Below are 16,939 nucleotides of genomic sequence, written 5' to 3' on the forward strand. Positions count from 1 at the left end.
GGAATAAATTGGTATTTGTTTTTTTATGGATGGCATGAGTTGGCCTAAAAGCTTGATTATCATTCAGGATTTTAGTTACATCCATAGCAACGAATGCTTGCAAATTGCAACAATAGCTGTCGAGTTTTTTAGTCTTAATCACTTCCCTCACTGTAGGGAATATATTTTAATAAGTATTTATTGTTTAAACAGCAATTCACCCTATAGTGCAGGAAATCCCTCAGGAAGATCATTAAAATTTTAATCCTAATGGGCTTGACCAAGGCTGACTAGCAGATAAACTACAGATGATGCTCAGAACCAAAACTAAATTTAACTTAGAAAACTCTCGCAGTAAAAATTCTGCCTCTAAGATTCTACCTTGCTTTAAGCTCTATGGAGGATTAATGGCTTTCTACTCCTAAAAAGCAACAGAAGCCTCTCTCGTTGTCTTAGGCCAGCCCACAGAATATTTCAGTCATGTATTTTTTCAGGTCCTCCAAATGTCTTTCTTTTGTTGGCATCCATAATGATAATAATTTTCAATATTGTTCGTTCTGTATTAAAAAAATGCTGAAATTTAACATTCTCCACTAAAAGTACATTCGGAATTAATTTTCTACCAGTTGATAAATTTTAACAGTGCTTACAGCATTACTCTTTGGACTCAGCTGAAAGTCATAAAAAATATCAAGAATTCTTGCATTAGTACTCCAAGCTATTTTGTTTGCTATCCTATTTCATTTGGTGTTGCTGGCTAGAATAATGTAATGTAACTAGAAAATGAATTATAAAGAATATTTCTGAAGTCAAGGAAGGAAGGATTTAAAAAAACATGGTATTTCCTTTGCCTTTTTTTTTTTAAACTTAAATATGACACATTTGTTGCTTTAGTATGTATTATACATCTTGTGCATAGATCTTTATGCTTGACCCAATTATTCTTTGTCAGAGCATGAATTTATAAAATTTAGATGGCTTATAGCCAGGGATCTCAGAAGAACTACAAGTTCATTTTTTATACAAGAATTCAACATGTGGTGGGTTTTTTGGGGGGTTGTTAAACAAGTAGCTCTGCGCAGTGAAATCTGGCTTGAGTTTCTCTTTTCACTCCACACATTTCAGTCTGAAATTAGATAGGAATGTAAGACTTTCTCATTTACTTCTGTTCTTACACTATTTTTGGTTTGTCTTATACTGGTTTGCTTTAGAGTTCTTGTCTTATTCAAGTCTATCTTCAAACTAGTGAGCAACTGCATAGAAGGATCTGCCACTGTGAGAACATTAGGATGGTCATTAAAGGTGAGACCAAAGGTTTCCTTTTGCAGTGACCAAAGGCAGATATCAGGAAAGCGTGCAACAGCAGAGCAAGCAATAAATGTCAATTTCTATTTAGACATTCATTTTGAATAAATCAACACCATTTACATTTTTACTCCAAATGATATTATTGTATTTAAAAATGTCAAAACTTCTACAAGGAATCACTGCTCTATAATTAGATCATTTCTAAAGTGCCAATACTCATCACTGCTTCAGCAAATACGGACTGGTACAACTATCAGAGTTCTAAGTGCTAACGCTTTTGCTAGTATGTGATTACAATAAGAAGTTGCCTTTGGTCATAGGAACTACTAACCTAGAAACACATTTACAAATCATCTTATGTTAATATTCTCTGTCTTGGAGGCATTTGATCATACTTGCCCAAATCAAATATATAAATAAGAACCCAGGACAACAGTATTCTCAGTTTGTCCTTTGACTTTCATGTGAATGTAGTTAGTTCCTAATAGCTGAATTTTAAAGAAAAAGCTGATGGTCAGAGCTGCTAGCTTTATTAAATTAAAAGTATTCCTACTGAAATATAAGACCTGCTTCTTCTAGTTACAACCAGTATTTAATTTTTGTACCTTTTAGCCACTTCTCATTCTATCATGTGTGCAAATGAAATACAGCTTACACATGTAATTGAATTAACACGAAATTCTCATCAAATAAAAAATTACTTTTAGACTTCAGAAGAGTACCCTTGGTAGAAATGCAAAGACAGCATGTCGAATACTTGTTCTGAAGTACATGAGGTTCTTGCACAAAGTGCTATTTTCTCACCTATCTGAAACTCAGGATTCTCTATCGCGCAGAAAAATGTCTGACGTGCATCTACCCAAATCCTACTCTAACACTACGAGCCCCATTTATAATCTTTTAATTTAAAACATGTTCCTGAAGAAAAAAAACTTCCTTTTATCATACCAGTTTTGCTAAGACTGTGATGTTTCTTTCACCATTTATTATTGAAATGGAATAGCCTACAGATACATCATAATGAACAGTGGCTATAACAACTCCATCTCCAGGCTGTCCGACAAGGTGACACTGAAAGACTAATTTTAAGTTGTACAAAATTGTCTCTCTTACTGAGCTCTAAGGTATGAAACAGTTCATGTTTTGACAGCTTATTTAACAGGCTCTACTAACTTCACAGGCAGTTTTATCTTTGGTTGTAAAGCAATATAACTGGAGTCAACCAGTTCCACAAGGAAGAAAATGACTGAAAAAATTATATAAGAAATAGTAAAAATGCATACACTATAAAAAGAAAGGAAATAAGCTACTTTACAAAATAAAATAAAGCATTTCAAGTTTATGCTTTGCTTTTCCCTCTGCAACAGCTCTAACATTAAATGCAATTTGCTGAACGCTCTTGTTATTCTACGGCACGTATCTTTACTGTGTCACAATTTTCCTGTCTAATTAAATAGAAACAGCTTTCTGAGTCATATCCAAAGAGGCATTGCAGTCTTGCTAATACACTCTCACATGCACACATGTTGGAAAGGCTTTTACTCTAAAATAGCCTTTTATCTATTCTCACATGGCTAAACATCTCACATCTCTGTCTGCATTTCTTTTTAGAGAATTCCCCTTTAACCCTCAGTTCAATATTTCATAGCCTTGAAGAGCAACCTTCAATGCTTTCTTTCATGGGAAGTTTTGTATTCTGTATGTGACTTAAACAGGAGACTTCAGATTTTGAAGGGAAAAAAAAGGGCTTGACCAGAAAAACTAGTCTATAGGTAAATTAATCCAAAAGGTCTGTTTCCATTTTGCTAGAGGGAGTATTAAAGAAAATGTTTGCTAAAAGAAGGGGATAAACATGCAGCCATCTCCATCAGATATGAAAGAACATGAAAGTATATGAAAGAATATCAGTAAGTAGTATACTAAGCCACAAAATATTAGACTTAAATGTTTGGCCCTGTAATTGCTCTTCATGATTAAAAAGTTTTCCTCAAAACTCTTAAAATCTAACTATTCAATTAGCCTGTACATTTTGATTTTCTCTCTAGTAATATTCTGCAGTTTATGAGAATTTTCCCATAATGTTTCATGTGAATTTAACAATAAGTTGTATTTAAAAAGGTATTCCTATGAATGTATTCTTGAAGTTGTGACACTTTTATTGTATACACAGTACAAGGGTTACTCCAAAAGTATCACCAGAAAGGAAGGGGGGGGAGAAAAGTACAGCTATCAAAATACATTTTAAAAAAAGTTTAATTTTATTACAGGAGAGTTCTTTTTATGCAGTGATTTTTTAGGAAGAACAAGGAAAAATTTTGTGTAGTCCACTTACTATTTTAAAACTGAAGTTCCCTACAAATTTCAAATACAACAGAATGTTTTAATCTGTCCTCCATGGAGGAAGAATCTGGTACTCGGAACACACCAAACATAAAATCTATGTTTGCAGATACAGCGCCCAGAAAAAGACCAGAAAAGGAAAAGCAGTATTTGTGCCTGCTATTCATACAAAACTAAGTAAAGTATTCCCCCCCGGTGTGATGACCTATTCTATGCTGTTCTTAGCCTGATGCAAAGCCATTTTCCTAGGAAAGGGCTGTATGCAATCATCAGATGTTATCATCATCAGATTACAAACTGCTCTGGGGTAAACATCACTAACCTTCCCATACCTAGATCAATGCACAAACAAGTGCAGTAAATGGACTAAGAAAGAAGGGTTAATGCAGTCATGGTGCTTATGTTGGAGAGGAGATGAAACTTGTCTGCATTTGCCTTATGATTATTTAATAAAATACACATTCTTGGAAAGTGGGTGGGAACCCACACAGCATTTCCAAGACAAATGTCCTGTCCACCAAATCAGAGAATTACACTTTTCAGCTATACGCTTCCTCTGGCCCAGCATCAATTATTTTCAGTAGTAGAACTGTTTTAATTGGAAGGTGTCCGAGACAAAATCTAATCATGGGGATACGGTACTTCTGTAGGAGAGAAGAAATTAAGAATTCCAACTGATTAACAACTCAAAGCTGTGACCAATTACTTACAGTCTTATATGATGTATCCAAGAAAACAGTCTAATACACTAACCAGCTCAAGGAAAAGCTCTTTCTTAGGTAGTGCTCCATCTGTATGAAAGATGCACTTTGCAGTGCAAATAATATTTAACAGGAATAGACTTTATCTGAAATGAGGCTGATAACAGCTTCCAAGGAACTGCTGCCTTCATAGAAAAGTGAGACAGAGCAGCAAGATACATTCACTAACTGTGAAAACTAAGCAAAGCAGGATGGAAGGGCAGTTAGAAGGTGTTTGATTTTTTTCAAGTATGTTTCCATGCTGTATAGCTTCAGAAAACTTGAAATATAACAGATTAAATAATTGATCAATTTGCAAAAAATATGTTGACCTTTCTCAGCTAATAAATTCCTTTTTCAAAATAAAAATTATTTTTTTTTAAAAACTAAGATCAATGTATCATACAAATCAATTAACAACATGGAAGGTTCATGCAAATATCACAGAAAACCTGATTTTGATAGCTTCAGGCCTAATATTCAACATTTCCAGTGATATAATCAAATCTGAGTAAAATCTAATAATCCCACTTAACAGCTGTGTTGCCTTTCCAGCAAATTTCAGGGTGGTTGAAGTCCCCCATGAGGACCTGGGCCTGTGATCATGAAGCTACTTTCAGCTGTCTGTAGAAGGCCTCATCAACTTCCTTTTCCTGATGCAGTGTCTGTAGTAAACACCCACAACAGTGTCACCCACATTAGTCTGCCTCTTAATTCTTACCCGTAACTTCTCAACACATTCTTCACCCACCCCTAGGCAGAGCTCGATACATTCCAGCTGTTCTCTCGCATAGACAGCAACCTCACCACCTCTCCCCACTGCTCTATCTTTCCTAAAAAGTACATAGCCATCCATGACAGCATTCCAGTTACGCGAGCTATCCCACCATGTCTCTGTAATTGCAATGAGATCATGGCCCTCCGGCCGCACACAGATCTCTAGTTCTCCCTGCTTATTCCCCATGGAGCCCGTGTTGGTGTACGGGCATTTCAGAGAGGTAATCCAGCATGCAGGTTTCCCTGGAGGGATGCAAGAGGATTCACCATAGCCATACACACCCTTGAGGTGGCTGACCTGGTTCTCATCTAGGGAGGCAGCTAAGGAACATTTGTCACTGCTCTGGTTGGCCTGGCTCATTCCCCAGTTGGATGCGATGGCATGAGCATTGCCAGTTTGGACCTCGTGTCCCCGAGTCCTTCAGTTTAAAGCCTGCCTCACCAAGTTGGCCAGATTCCAAAGCTTAATTTCAATGTGCATCTTTTGTGCAATTTCCACTTTAAAAGCTCAGTTTCATTGAACAGAGTAAGACTTACTCATTAAGTACGTTCAGATACAAGAAACCTGGGAAATAACTGAGACTATTATGAAAAACTAAAGAAATAATATAGAATCTTTCATATTACTAAGCATCACTGTTCAAATCCCTCTGCAGCCATTGTCATACATTATGCAAGTGTTATAATGAACTTGTACACAAGTGTTAATTAGAAATTTCTTGGAATTTTAAAAACAGGAAGTGTTTAGAGTGCTCTGACAAACACTCTGCAAAGCCACACATCCTTTCCCTAGCATGACTTACTGACAGTATTTATTCAAACGCAACTACAGGAGGATCCCTGATACGAATCACATTTGGACCACCCTGCTCATGCACTAAAGACTAAAGTCAGACGTAACTTAAACTGTTACACATTTTATATAGAGTTCCAAAATACCCATGCCAATCTGCTGGGAAATACCTTTGGCAGTACCAGAGCTCCGTTTACCATGAAAAGCTAACTTATAGGAAGCATCATCCACATGACTAAATGTCATTTACAACAAACAGCTCAGTAACTTCACTGTCCCCGTAGAGCAAGACAGCTAACTAAGCAATATGCTGGACATAGCACCAATAGGTCCATGCTAACTCAAATAGGGACTTACTCTTATTTACCAAAATTAAATACAAATATTCTTCCAACTCAGATTTTCAAACTATGTAAGCCTGACTTGACTGGTGTCTTGCCAATACTTGGCATACACCAGCACTTTACACATATTCATATAGCACGTACATTTTAACATTGCTTTGGTATCACGTTTTTTTACTATGCAAGAGAAAGACATTCCTCTTGAGTAGTCCCATGAGTATTAATTATTCATTTTACCAATTTCAGTAAAGACCAAAGTCAGATATCTACCAGATCCGAAGTCTTGTCTACAACTGATTAAGCCTGTGGAAGAGATGTTAAATGCTGCACTATTTGCTAACAGTTCTCAGCAGCCTATATCTGTATATGCTCACTTTGCCCGCTATTAATTATATAACAACCACTTCAGATGTAACTAAAAAGGCCTGTATTTCCTCAGCTTTTTTGTTCATAGATTTTTTAAAAATGAAGACCAAAACTAATCAAAAACACTAAAAATCCAAATACTCACTTCATATATTTGTGTCTCTTGCTCGCTAAGTGTAGACTTTAAACCGTGGAGATGGGAAGCAACTCAGGAAGTACTAAGCTGCAGTATCCGTCACCCATTTGCAGCACATTCTAGTCACTCTGTTCCAATCCTGTCACAGTAGTAACCCTAGGAAAATTGGTGTCTGCCTGCTGTGTAGCCTGCCCTATAGCAATAAGAAAGCTTTGCGGTTAACACTTGCTTACATTCCAGAAAAATATCCTTAAAAAAAAAAAAAAAAAGAAAAAAAGGAGTATTTCTGAGGATTTCAATTCTAATCACAAAATCACAAAAACTTTTAGGTCACATCCACATTTGGATGTAAAAATATTTAAAAAGAAAGCAATGAACACAAAGAAGAATAATATACGTTCCCATTAAATTTCAAAGCATTGTGTGCCATAAGTTTTAGCATGTTCTCTGCTTTTAAACACATTTTCTCATACATAGAAGCAGTGCTTTGAGCCATGTCATCTAGAGAAATCTAAATTAACAGGCCAATGGATTTGTTATTAATGTCTAACATGTTAACGCAGAATTACTGGTCCAACCAAAACCAATGGACAACATGGAGAGAAAAAAAGAACAAATTTAATTATTTGTGATTTTAAACAATGGCTGCATGTATCTGAAAAACTTTAAAATACTGCTGTATTTTCTCCCTCTCTCACATACTGTATATATTCCTCCACAGGCACACTTAATTGACTGGAACAATTCTACTTGGCTTCAGTGGTTTTATAATTTGTCATAAGCACCTCACTAGCTGTTGAAGAGAGACTTCTTCCTCATACTGCCAAAACAATCCTATGAAATATGGTTTGGTTTAATTAAAGCATAAGTAATGCCTTGAATTTTAATTACTTCTGCTGTGATCTGGAGATGAAAATATTCTTCTGCCAGAATAATACGTTTAATATGAAATGGACACGCTTAGTATTAATACCCACTCCTTATCAACTTCAGTAATGAGTTCCTTTGATTGAACAGGCAGCATTTGGACTCCCCACCCCCATGCAAACCTACAGCTTTTCTTCCTGTCAGAATATAAATGTAGTTGCTGAAAATGGTACTTATTCATTTTACATGGCTTGCAAAGAGAAAACTGAAATCTGTTTTTTGAATGCTAAAGGCTATCAATTAGATTTTCTGTTTTATCTACTGATGTGACTTGGAAGAAATATTTCATGGTTAACAGGCAAGGAATGTTGAGTGACATATTGACATCAAAATATTTTTGCTAAATGTACATGTTTTAAATTTTAATTCCATTCCGGGGGGTTGTGAGAAGGCAAAATTCCCTACTGAATTAAATAATAATAAGAGCAATTAAATAAAGACAATTAAATAAAAATAAGAGCACTTTCCAGTAGTGATCCCATGTCAGGTTACTTGGAAAATATGGTGGAAATATTTATTACACAAATTGCTAAGAGTACCCATAATTTGGCTGTAAGACATCATCGTCAAATATGACATGGTTAACATATGATTTACTACTGCTGGCCAGAATTTAACAGCTGATAAAATACTAGAGCCATGGGAAAAAAACCCAACCAGTTAATTCAGTGTTTACCAGTTTACCATCAGGGAACCTTATTTTTTTTTCCTTTCTGAGCTTATTAGATATTGTTCATTTAGGAAGAAAAACCCCATACCTTTCAAATACATAAAAAAGAAGCAATTTTAATAGCAAGTCACAGAAATGGAAGATTCTAAAAAAAAATAAAAAATATCTAAGATCTCTCAAAGGCCCACCAGTTCTCTGTTGGTGTGGAAAAACTTTCAGTTTGCTTTTGAAGTTTCATGGGGTTTGAGGGATGCTCAATCCTTCAACATGAAAGAATGTCTTAGCTGGAGTAGTTAATTCAGTTTTATATTGGCTAAATTTCATGGCTCAGAATTCATTTGGTGAATGGGAAAATATGGTATTTCTACCACTTAAAGTAAGTACAGAGTATATAAAGGATTTAAAACACAGTCTCCTCTGCACTAAATCAATGATCTAAAAAAAGGTGTGCTATTGTTGGCACCACCTTCCTTTCTTTCTTCTCATGCTTTTGTTTCCATTTATGTCACCTTGGGATTCCTTCACTTACTCCCAGAGGAGAAGGCTTAACAATCAGAGCTAAAACAAAATCAAACAGTGACTATAAACATTAATCCCCCCCATGTTCAGAATGAAATACCAATATATGCAAAAAAAATCTTACACATTCAGAAAAGCAGAACTACAAACATATGCAGTAACATATGCCTTTAAATGAACAGTATAGTTTTCTTAAATATTGAAATGTTTTTAATTTTTGAAGACAGGAAAACATCTTAACTAGTAGTAGCATCATTAAAAATCTGGAAAACTAAGTTATCAAATGATAAATATTAAAATTTATTACGAATGCAACAAATATAGAACTAACCTAGCCCAGCAGTATTCTACATTAAACCCCGATTACCTCCTGTCTTTAGTAATAGCTTTCCTTATAGGTACTGAACAAATGTGAGAATTGCAAAAATGACTGAAATATTCTAGAGCATTTGGTTTAAAACATCAATTTATTCAAACAATGAAATGGAAATATTACACCAAGACACATTCCATCTGCCTTACTGCACAAGAAGAAAGTTTTTCTAAGCCTTGCTATCCTCCAAAAGCTGCTATTGCACCTGAAAATCCTTACTGTGTCAGAGCTGGCTCAGCCTCTCAGGAGTGAAACAGCAAAATTCAGTTTTGTTGCTCCAAAGCTGAGGAGCAGGGGCCTCTATAGTGAGGCATGGGAACAGGCTGAGTTTGAAGCAAAAAATGAGACTCAGATAGTCTTAGTGCAAAATAAGAAGCAATTCCTGCCTTTCAGTAACCTTCCCCAGCTCTTGGGAGTCAGCAACATAACTGCATGCAAAGATAGTGGCTACAGCAATCCCGGCATTACAGAGCTCTCAGGCCACCTTTAACATGGCTATTTTGCTGTCCCAAGCAACCTCAGCCTCTGTGACTGTGACTCAGGTGATGACTTTTCCTGTGTCTAAAACTGTGTCCACAGAACACCAGAACTCAGCACTGCTTTCATGATTACATGGAAATGGGGGGGATTGCACGGAGGACACCATCTAACACAGGAGATGACATTTGGAAGTTGTTTTGCTCGTCCCGAACACAGACAGAAAGGTCTTTGCTCTTTGTTCATTATTGAGATGTCCTTTATTTTCAAGCTGCACCATTATGAATCTCCCAGACAAAAGAGCACATACTGAGCATTGGCCACAGGTGGAGAGCTATTGAAACTGCTATAGAATCTTAAATAGAAAATTTTAAAGGATAAAATAGTTGATGTGTTTTCTACTATACTTTACCATACATGCATTCAATTTATTATGAAAGCTGCTGAATTTGGCAGGCTTACATTGGCTCTCATGGGATAGTAAGTTCATTTATTTTTCTATGTATTATTCTATATGATTACCCTTACTAATATAAAAGACCGCTCTGTTAAGAGAGGCTAAGATAAGAGAAGATTACTAATGGTTGTCACTCTCCCTTAGATCTCTAGCTGCCCAACAGAGCAACGAAGATCCATACATCCAGTTTCCTAACAAGCACAAACAGCATTTACGATAGGGTAGCTTGTAGTTGGTGGGTGAGCCACTTCAGCTGTGTAGTAAACAGCCAACTTCTAAAATTCTTAAAAAAGGGGGGAAAAAAATGAAAGAAAGGCTGATCTAAGCAATGCAATTTATGACATGCCAGCCCTTGGCTTCTATTTTGGCTGCTTTATTTAGTGTAAGAAGCCTTACTGGGTCAGCTGGCAATTCCCTTGATACTAGGTAAGCAGCTCTGCATCAGCTGCTTATTGAGCCCCTCACTTCCAGCATAGAAGTCGCAGCACAGAAGCAGTGTTGCTCGGACCGCTGGGACCCCACAGTGGCTTGACAAATCCAGACCAGCTTTCAGGCTTCCTCAGCTTCTAGCAGGCTCGAAATCCTGCAGTGACAAAGGTGACTTAACTCCTCTGCTTAGCAATGGAGGTATATAAAATTTTATTTTCACAATAGCTTCTAGAATACTATTTCAGAAAAACAAAACCAACCCAAACTTTTTTTTTCAAATTTTGTGTTTCCTGCAGAAGGATATAAAACTAAGACTACATTAAACACATCTATTCTTCAATAACTCAGAGAAACTATTGCAATTTTGATGAGTGCTCATCACTAAGGTTTTTAGCTTCCAAGTAGCAGAAGTAAATTAAGAACGAAATTCAGGTGGAATTCATGTTTCATCTGTTTAGAAGTGTGCAATTTGTTTAGAAGTCTTTAAAAGTCTGAAATCCAATTAAATTTCCTATCTACTACTGTAGTAACTTCACATCTAAAGTCAATGTTTTCTTTCCATTTCCTGTAAACAGCACCTGTAATCAAACAAATTCTGCCAGTAATTCACAGGTTTGGCATCTCTTCTGCTTCAATCTCAAATACGTAACAGCACTCTCTCAGCCTTAAGCAGTAATGTGGTACGAAGTTCAAAAGATAAATTCTTAAAACTACTCCTCCACACACAGATCACCCACAAAGTTACTTCAGAATATTGAAATATAGATATCTAAAGATATAGAAAAGTATATGTTATGTAATATTTATACTACATTAATGTATATAAAAATTATGTAATATACATCATACATAAATAAATATTTCAGCTTGTTAGATGTAGAGCAGGGAAGTCAAAAGATCAAAAAAAAAGGTAGAATCTTACTGGTAGCCCAAGTGATACCTCTTTTAATCTTATACTACAGATGAGCCACAACAAGCTTAATGTCATGAGAGGTGTGGTATTTCATTAAACCGTGCTAATATTAACTAGATCATGAGCTAAATAACAAAAGATTTTATGTAAATAAGAATCAAACCTTGTTCATTTCATACCACTGAGTGGGAAAAAAACCCTCATCCAAGCTAAAAAAAAATATTGTTTTTTCTTGCTGCCAGCAAGAAAATATTATTGGAAGCTTTGATGCTTGTGGCAAATTGTATCAGTCATCATTAATGTGAAGGAAACTGTCAGTTTTGCATTATTTGACATGCATTTCTAGTTGAGGCTTGTTTTCCGTGCACATTTTGACAAGTGTATCACGGTACAAGTATTTCAACCAAAGAAAGAGTTTAGGAAGCAATCATCGAGAGATGCAGAGCAGTAAGGTATCTGGGCTAACAAGCGCTTCACACAGAATTCTGTAAAGTGGAATGCCAAAATAAATATAAGTATTTCCAGAGAAATAACCAACATAAATACAGAAAACAGTCCTTGAGATTTGGAAACCTGAGGATATGAGCACAAGTCATGTAATTCATTCTGTATCTTCTAGGGTTTTTTGGTGATCAGCACTGGGCTTATTTGTGAAAAAAATGCAAGAAAGGACATGTGATACCGAGGATTGTAGATGTTAAAAATTGTCTGGACTGAGGATACTTCACCGAAACCAGCTGGCAGATTTTATAAACATAACTTAGAAGCAGTAGTAAAGGGGTGGCCAACATGCAACCCTTAAGGCACATGTAACTCGCAGTGCATCTTCCATCCTAACCTGGCACCCTGAGAGATGGGCACAGCCCAGAGGCTGTTTTGCTGGGCAATCTGTATCTCCTGCTGAGAGAAGAAATTCAGCTAACACAGGCTGCCGAGGCCAGTACTGCTGCCTTACCCTGGAGTCTGTGCTAGTTTTATACTACAGTGGGACTACTTCTGCTATTATTTCTCAATGCCAAAAAAATCATCCCCTTCCATTTGAGTAATAAGATGTTGTTGGTCTTAGCCACAGGAAGATTTGGGAAGGCAGGCTGTAGATTAGCCTGTTTTCTCTGAAGCCAACCTAAAGACCTCCTTTTACTCTGAAGATCTGCAGTAGCTGATCTAAGGACAACTGAATTGTAATTGGATTCCAGTCTTGACTGCACTTCCTTAAGGACAGCACTTCCCCAGACTCAAACAGATCACTACTCTCAATGCGGTGGAAATGAAGATGACAGCATCCTAAATTTGGAGGCTATTCTAGAACAAAATGCGTAATCATCCTTCTAACTTAAAATGTCTGTGAACCGCCTCCACTCACTATAAACCACCCAATAGTTTAACCAAGATGATGAAAACTCACTATCAAGATAGAATGTATTAATTCACCTTTATAAAGGGAAAACTTTTTTATTTCCCCCCTTTTTTTTTCCCCCACATAGCTGTTCATATTCTCAAGTCACAGTCTATTTCAGCAGGGCCTGCTGAACTGTTTCAGGACAGAACATATAATACCCTCTAAGGTTGCCTTCAGCGTTCAACTGTGGATGAACTGGCAGGAGGTTCAGGAATACAGTGTTAGATAATGGGTTGCCATGGCAACGTTTCTGCCTCTGCCAAATTTTGGAGCTCGTTTAAAAGCTGATCTCAAACCAAGGTCTTTTCCAAAAAATCTCTAAGCTCTTATTAAAAGAAGCAAACACACAACCATATTCCTCTCAAAAACATCCATCCCACGTAAAAGAAGGCAGTCCTTTCTTCGTCATTTACTTCCAATGCTATTACTCCAGCTCTTCTCACCACAGTATTGCCTTCTCTTATATTTAAGTGCTATTTTTCCACTATGCATTTGCCTGACTTAAAACCAAGCATGCAATATTTATATACTTATAGTCAAGCATGTAGAAGATACGAATGCCATTTCTTAGTCTAGTAGCAGAGTAAAAGGCAGTTCTTTAACTCGGGGTTGTAAAAGCATCTTTATTTATTGCCCTGCACAGTCACCTGTGAACCTTAGCACAACTCAAAGTAGAAATTTCCACATAACTAATTTTTCAGTTTCCTGCAAGTTCTGAAAAAGCAGTAGAAATGGTTGCCTTAATTTTATGGAATTTAGGGGAGTGTGAAAAAACTCTACACCTGTCAAATAGCTTTTGTTCATGCAGAAGGTAAGGCAGTAATGAGTTAAATTTATAATAGGGCTTGCATGTCAGTCACAAACTGCAGCAATGGCACAATTCTAGCATTATTCCAACTGTTAAAACATTTGAATTTGGGTTTCATCTCCCAGCTCTCAAACAGATAATATATATTTAAACTGCATCACAATGAAAAAAAAACCCACACAAAAACCCCCCAAAACCCCCCAGATCTGCAATAATTCAAAAACACTACACAAAGAAAGAATGACAGAAGACACAGTACACAAGGTTTTGTTTTTTTTCTTAAGAATGTCAGTCTCTTTCCACTTGGTCTTCAAAAAGGGCCCACACTTGGAATCAGCTAAAAATAAGAGATGCAGTTTAACAATCACTGGCACTTCAGATAAGAAAGATCTTCATCATCTTCAAAATCCCTCTCAGTGATGGATATGCCTACGGATTTTCTCAAACTGTTCACTGTCAAGCAAATGCCATAATCCCTACATCAACTGGCAAACCATCAGCAGACCAGAATTTCAATACACACGGTCTGCCTTGCATGTCTTGTTTTTTCATGCTAGAAATGAAATGCCTGTGTAGCACCTTTGCACTGTTCAGCAGTTAGAGAATCCTGCAGCACAGACCAGTATCATGCCTTAGTTGTGCTAAGTAAAGGAGGCAGTTTGTGTTCCCTGAAAAGAGGAGCACAAATTAAAGTGAATGTGATGACAAGTCTGCAAAAAGTGTGCTCTGCTTCATTCAGAAGGCTTCTCAAAAGCAAAAATATGCAGATTCTGGAGCCAGCATTTGCTCTTGCCTATTTTTTCTCCTTCAGAACAAGACAGTTCTCAATCACCGGAGTGTTTGGTTCCAGATAACATCACTATACCAAGGTCATATAATGGACTACAAATAAATTCAATTTAGTCACAACATGAATGGTGAAATCTTACAAAGCATGAGGAAGTTTCCTTTAACAATTTCATGTTGTGGTATATAAAGCTTTCTCCAAAAGTTTTAGAACACCAAGACCTGCAATGTAATGGGAACAAAAATCATAAAGCACAACAGGTCTGGCTGATTCATACATAAAATATAAATCCAATTGCCTCACAAAATATTTTAAAAGTATTCTGGGGAAATACGTTATTCTAGGTGGTTTATTATACAAATAGCATTGACTGAAAGCAGAATAATTGCTTTGTTTCATCTCTTTCTGCACTAAGTGCGTGCATTATTATTGTATGTACTTTCCTAAAGCAAACTGAACCTCCTTCATAAGATACAAACAATCTTTTAAACTACTTAAATCATAAACCTCCCTGATTCTCTGTTGTGCTGTGCTTTACCCAGGGGTCTTATTTGTACTTCCTATAATTATATGTCTGCACATCTGCAAATGTGTTTATTGTTAACAGATTATGGCAACACATTTGAATCTTTAGAGGAAAGTTCAAGGATAATGTTCCAGACACGAGAAATACAAAAGACGACTTTTTAAAACTACTGTAGAGGAAATAATGTGAGTCTTAAGAAATTTTCCTGTCTTTAATACCTTAGTAAAAATCTTAAGTACTCATAAATTCTAACAACATAGTGGTGTCCACAAGTTTCACTGGTTCCCGCAAGTTTTTGAGTATGTATGAGCTTTATAGATTCAGATGACAGAAAAAATTACTTAAAACCTCCCAGAACATATTCTGGGGTTCAAGCAAAAAAAGTCACCATCACATCATTTTAAAAATTAATTCCAGAAAACAGATAAGTAGAAATTTGAGCTGTTTCATTCACAGACTTTCAAAGCAAAGTAAACTCTATCTTATTCTGTAACAAAACAAAAGTTGCAGCATTTTAGAAAATTCTCTTGTTACTGATATAATCAGCAGCCAATGTCTTGCTGGCACTGTATATCAATGATTTTTTTTTTGTGTGTTTACAAATACACACAAATGTACACATAAATTACAGTATATTAGTACTGTATATTGCCAAATAAAACAAGTATCTTCTAACTTTGGAAATGCTATGTTACAAGTTTAAGAAAGCAGTTTGGTTTTTTTTTTTTTTTTAATACAAGTATGAAATAATACCTACTGTACTTTCATGGTCCTTGTTGGATCACAAAACAGGGAAAATACATCTCAGAACCACTAGATCTATCCTTAATGTAGGCAGTTATCTACCTGAATCATTTGAATAGTTGATGAAAACACACAAAACTTTTGAGCTTCTGCTCTTTCACAGCTCAGACTGACTTTAAATCAGGGTGTTTACAGAATCGTGTTTCCTATTGGCATCAGCCATCTACAAAAGCACAGACACAGCCTGACAAGCTTGCATGACATCCTTCCATTTGACTAAAAGATGACTGAACTTGTGTTTTTTATAAGGGGAGATATTTATCCAGATGAATTTATTGGCAACAAGTTTTTCTGAAATATAAAACTGTATTAGGCAAATATACACTCATCAAAGAAAAGCTATGTAAAATTATCTGAGTACCTTATTTTAGGAATAAATTTTAAGTTGCTTAACACTTGCACTAATCTGTTCTGGACCACTGCACTGTTTGCTAGTAAATCAACTATACTCTGCCCAAAAACACCTTCCACTGAAGTCACCCAACCCAATGCCATGATTAAACTATACTGATGAGACAGAAATATTGCATTACTTTCTTTTGAGATTTTCTTCCATGCAGGGGTGTATTGTTGCTAGGTATTGGTTACCCAGTGAAACAGAATGGAGAAGGATGTGCTTTGGCATATAAACGTGGGAGTATGGACACTTGGACACTTTTTGGTACAGTCAGTATGTTATCTGTCCCAAAGTACTTCTTTCCTGGATGAGACATATATACGGACGTAGACAATGGTCAGGCCAAATTAATTATTGAGGCGATCTGCTCTCTGGTCACTGCTTTAATATGAGAAGAGTCACAAAGAGCATAGAGGTAATTTATATATTGTAAAGTAAAGTAAAAATAGCATATTACCTTTCTACGAGATCATGAAAAAAGGTTCTTAGAGCCTTAGACTGATGACACTGAAAAAACAGCCACTACATATTATCATTGTAACTTTTAGACCAATATTGTGACATTTTTGTCAGAAAAATCCCACTTTTTTAGGCAGATTGCTTTTGCTTATTAGGAATGGAATTATTTCTTGTCAGTAGCTGCACAAACTCACAGACCTGATTTTGTACC

The sequence above is a fragment of the Numenius arquata genome, chromosome 5 (genome assembly GCF_964106895.1).
Source record: "Numenius arquata chromosome 5, bNumArq3.hap1.1, whole genome shotgun sequence".
Classification (NCBI taxonomy): domain Eukaryota; kingdom Metazoa; phylum Chordata; class Aves; order Charadriiformes; family Scolopacidae; genus Numenius; species Numenius arquata.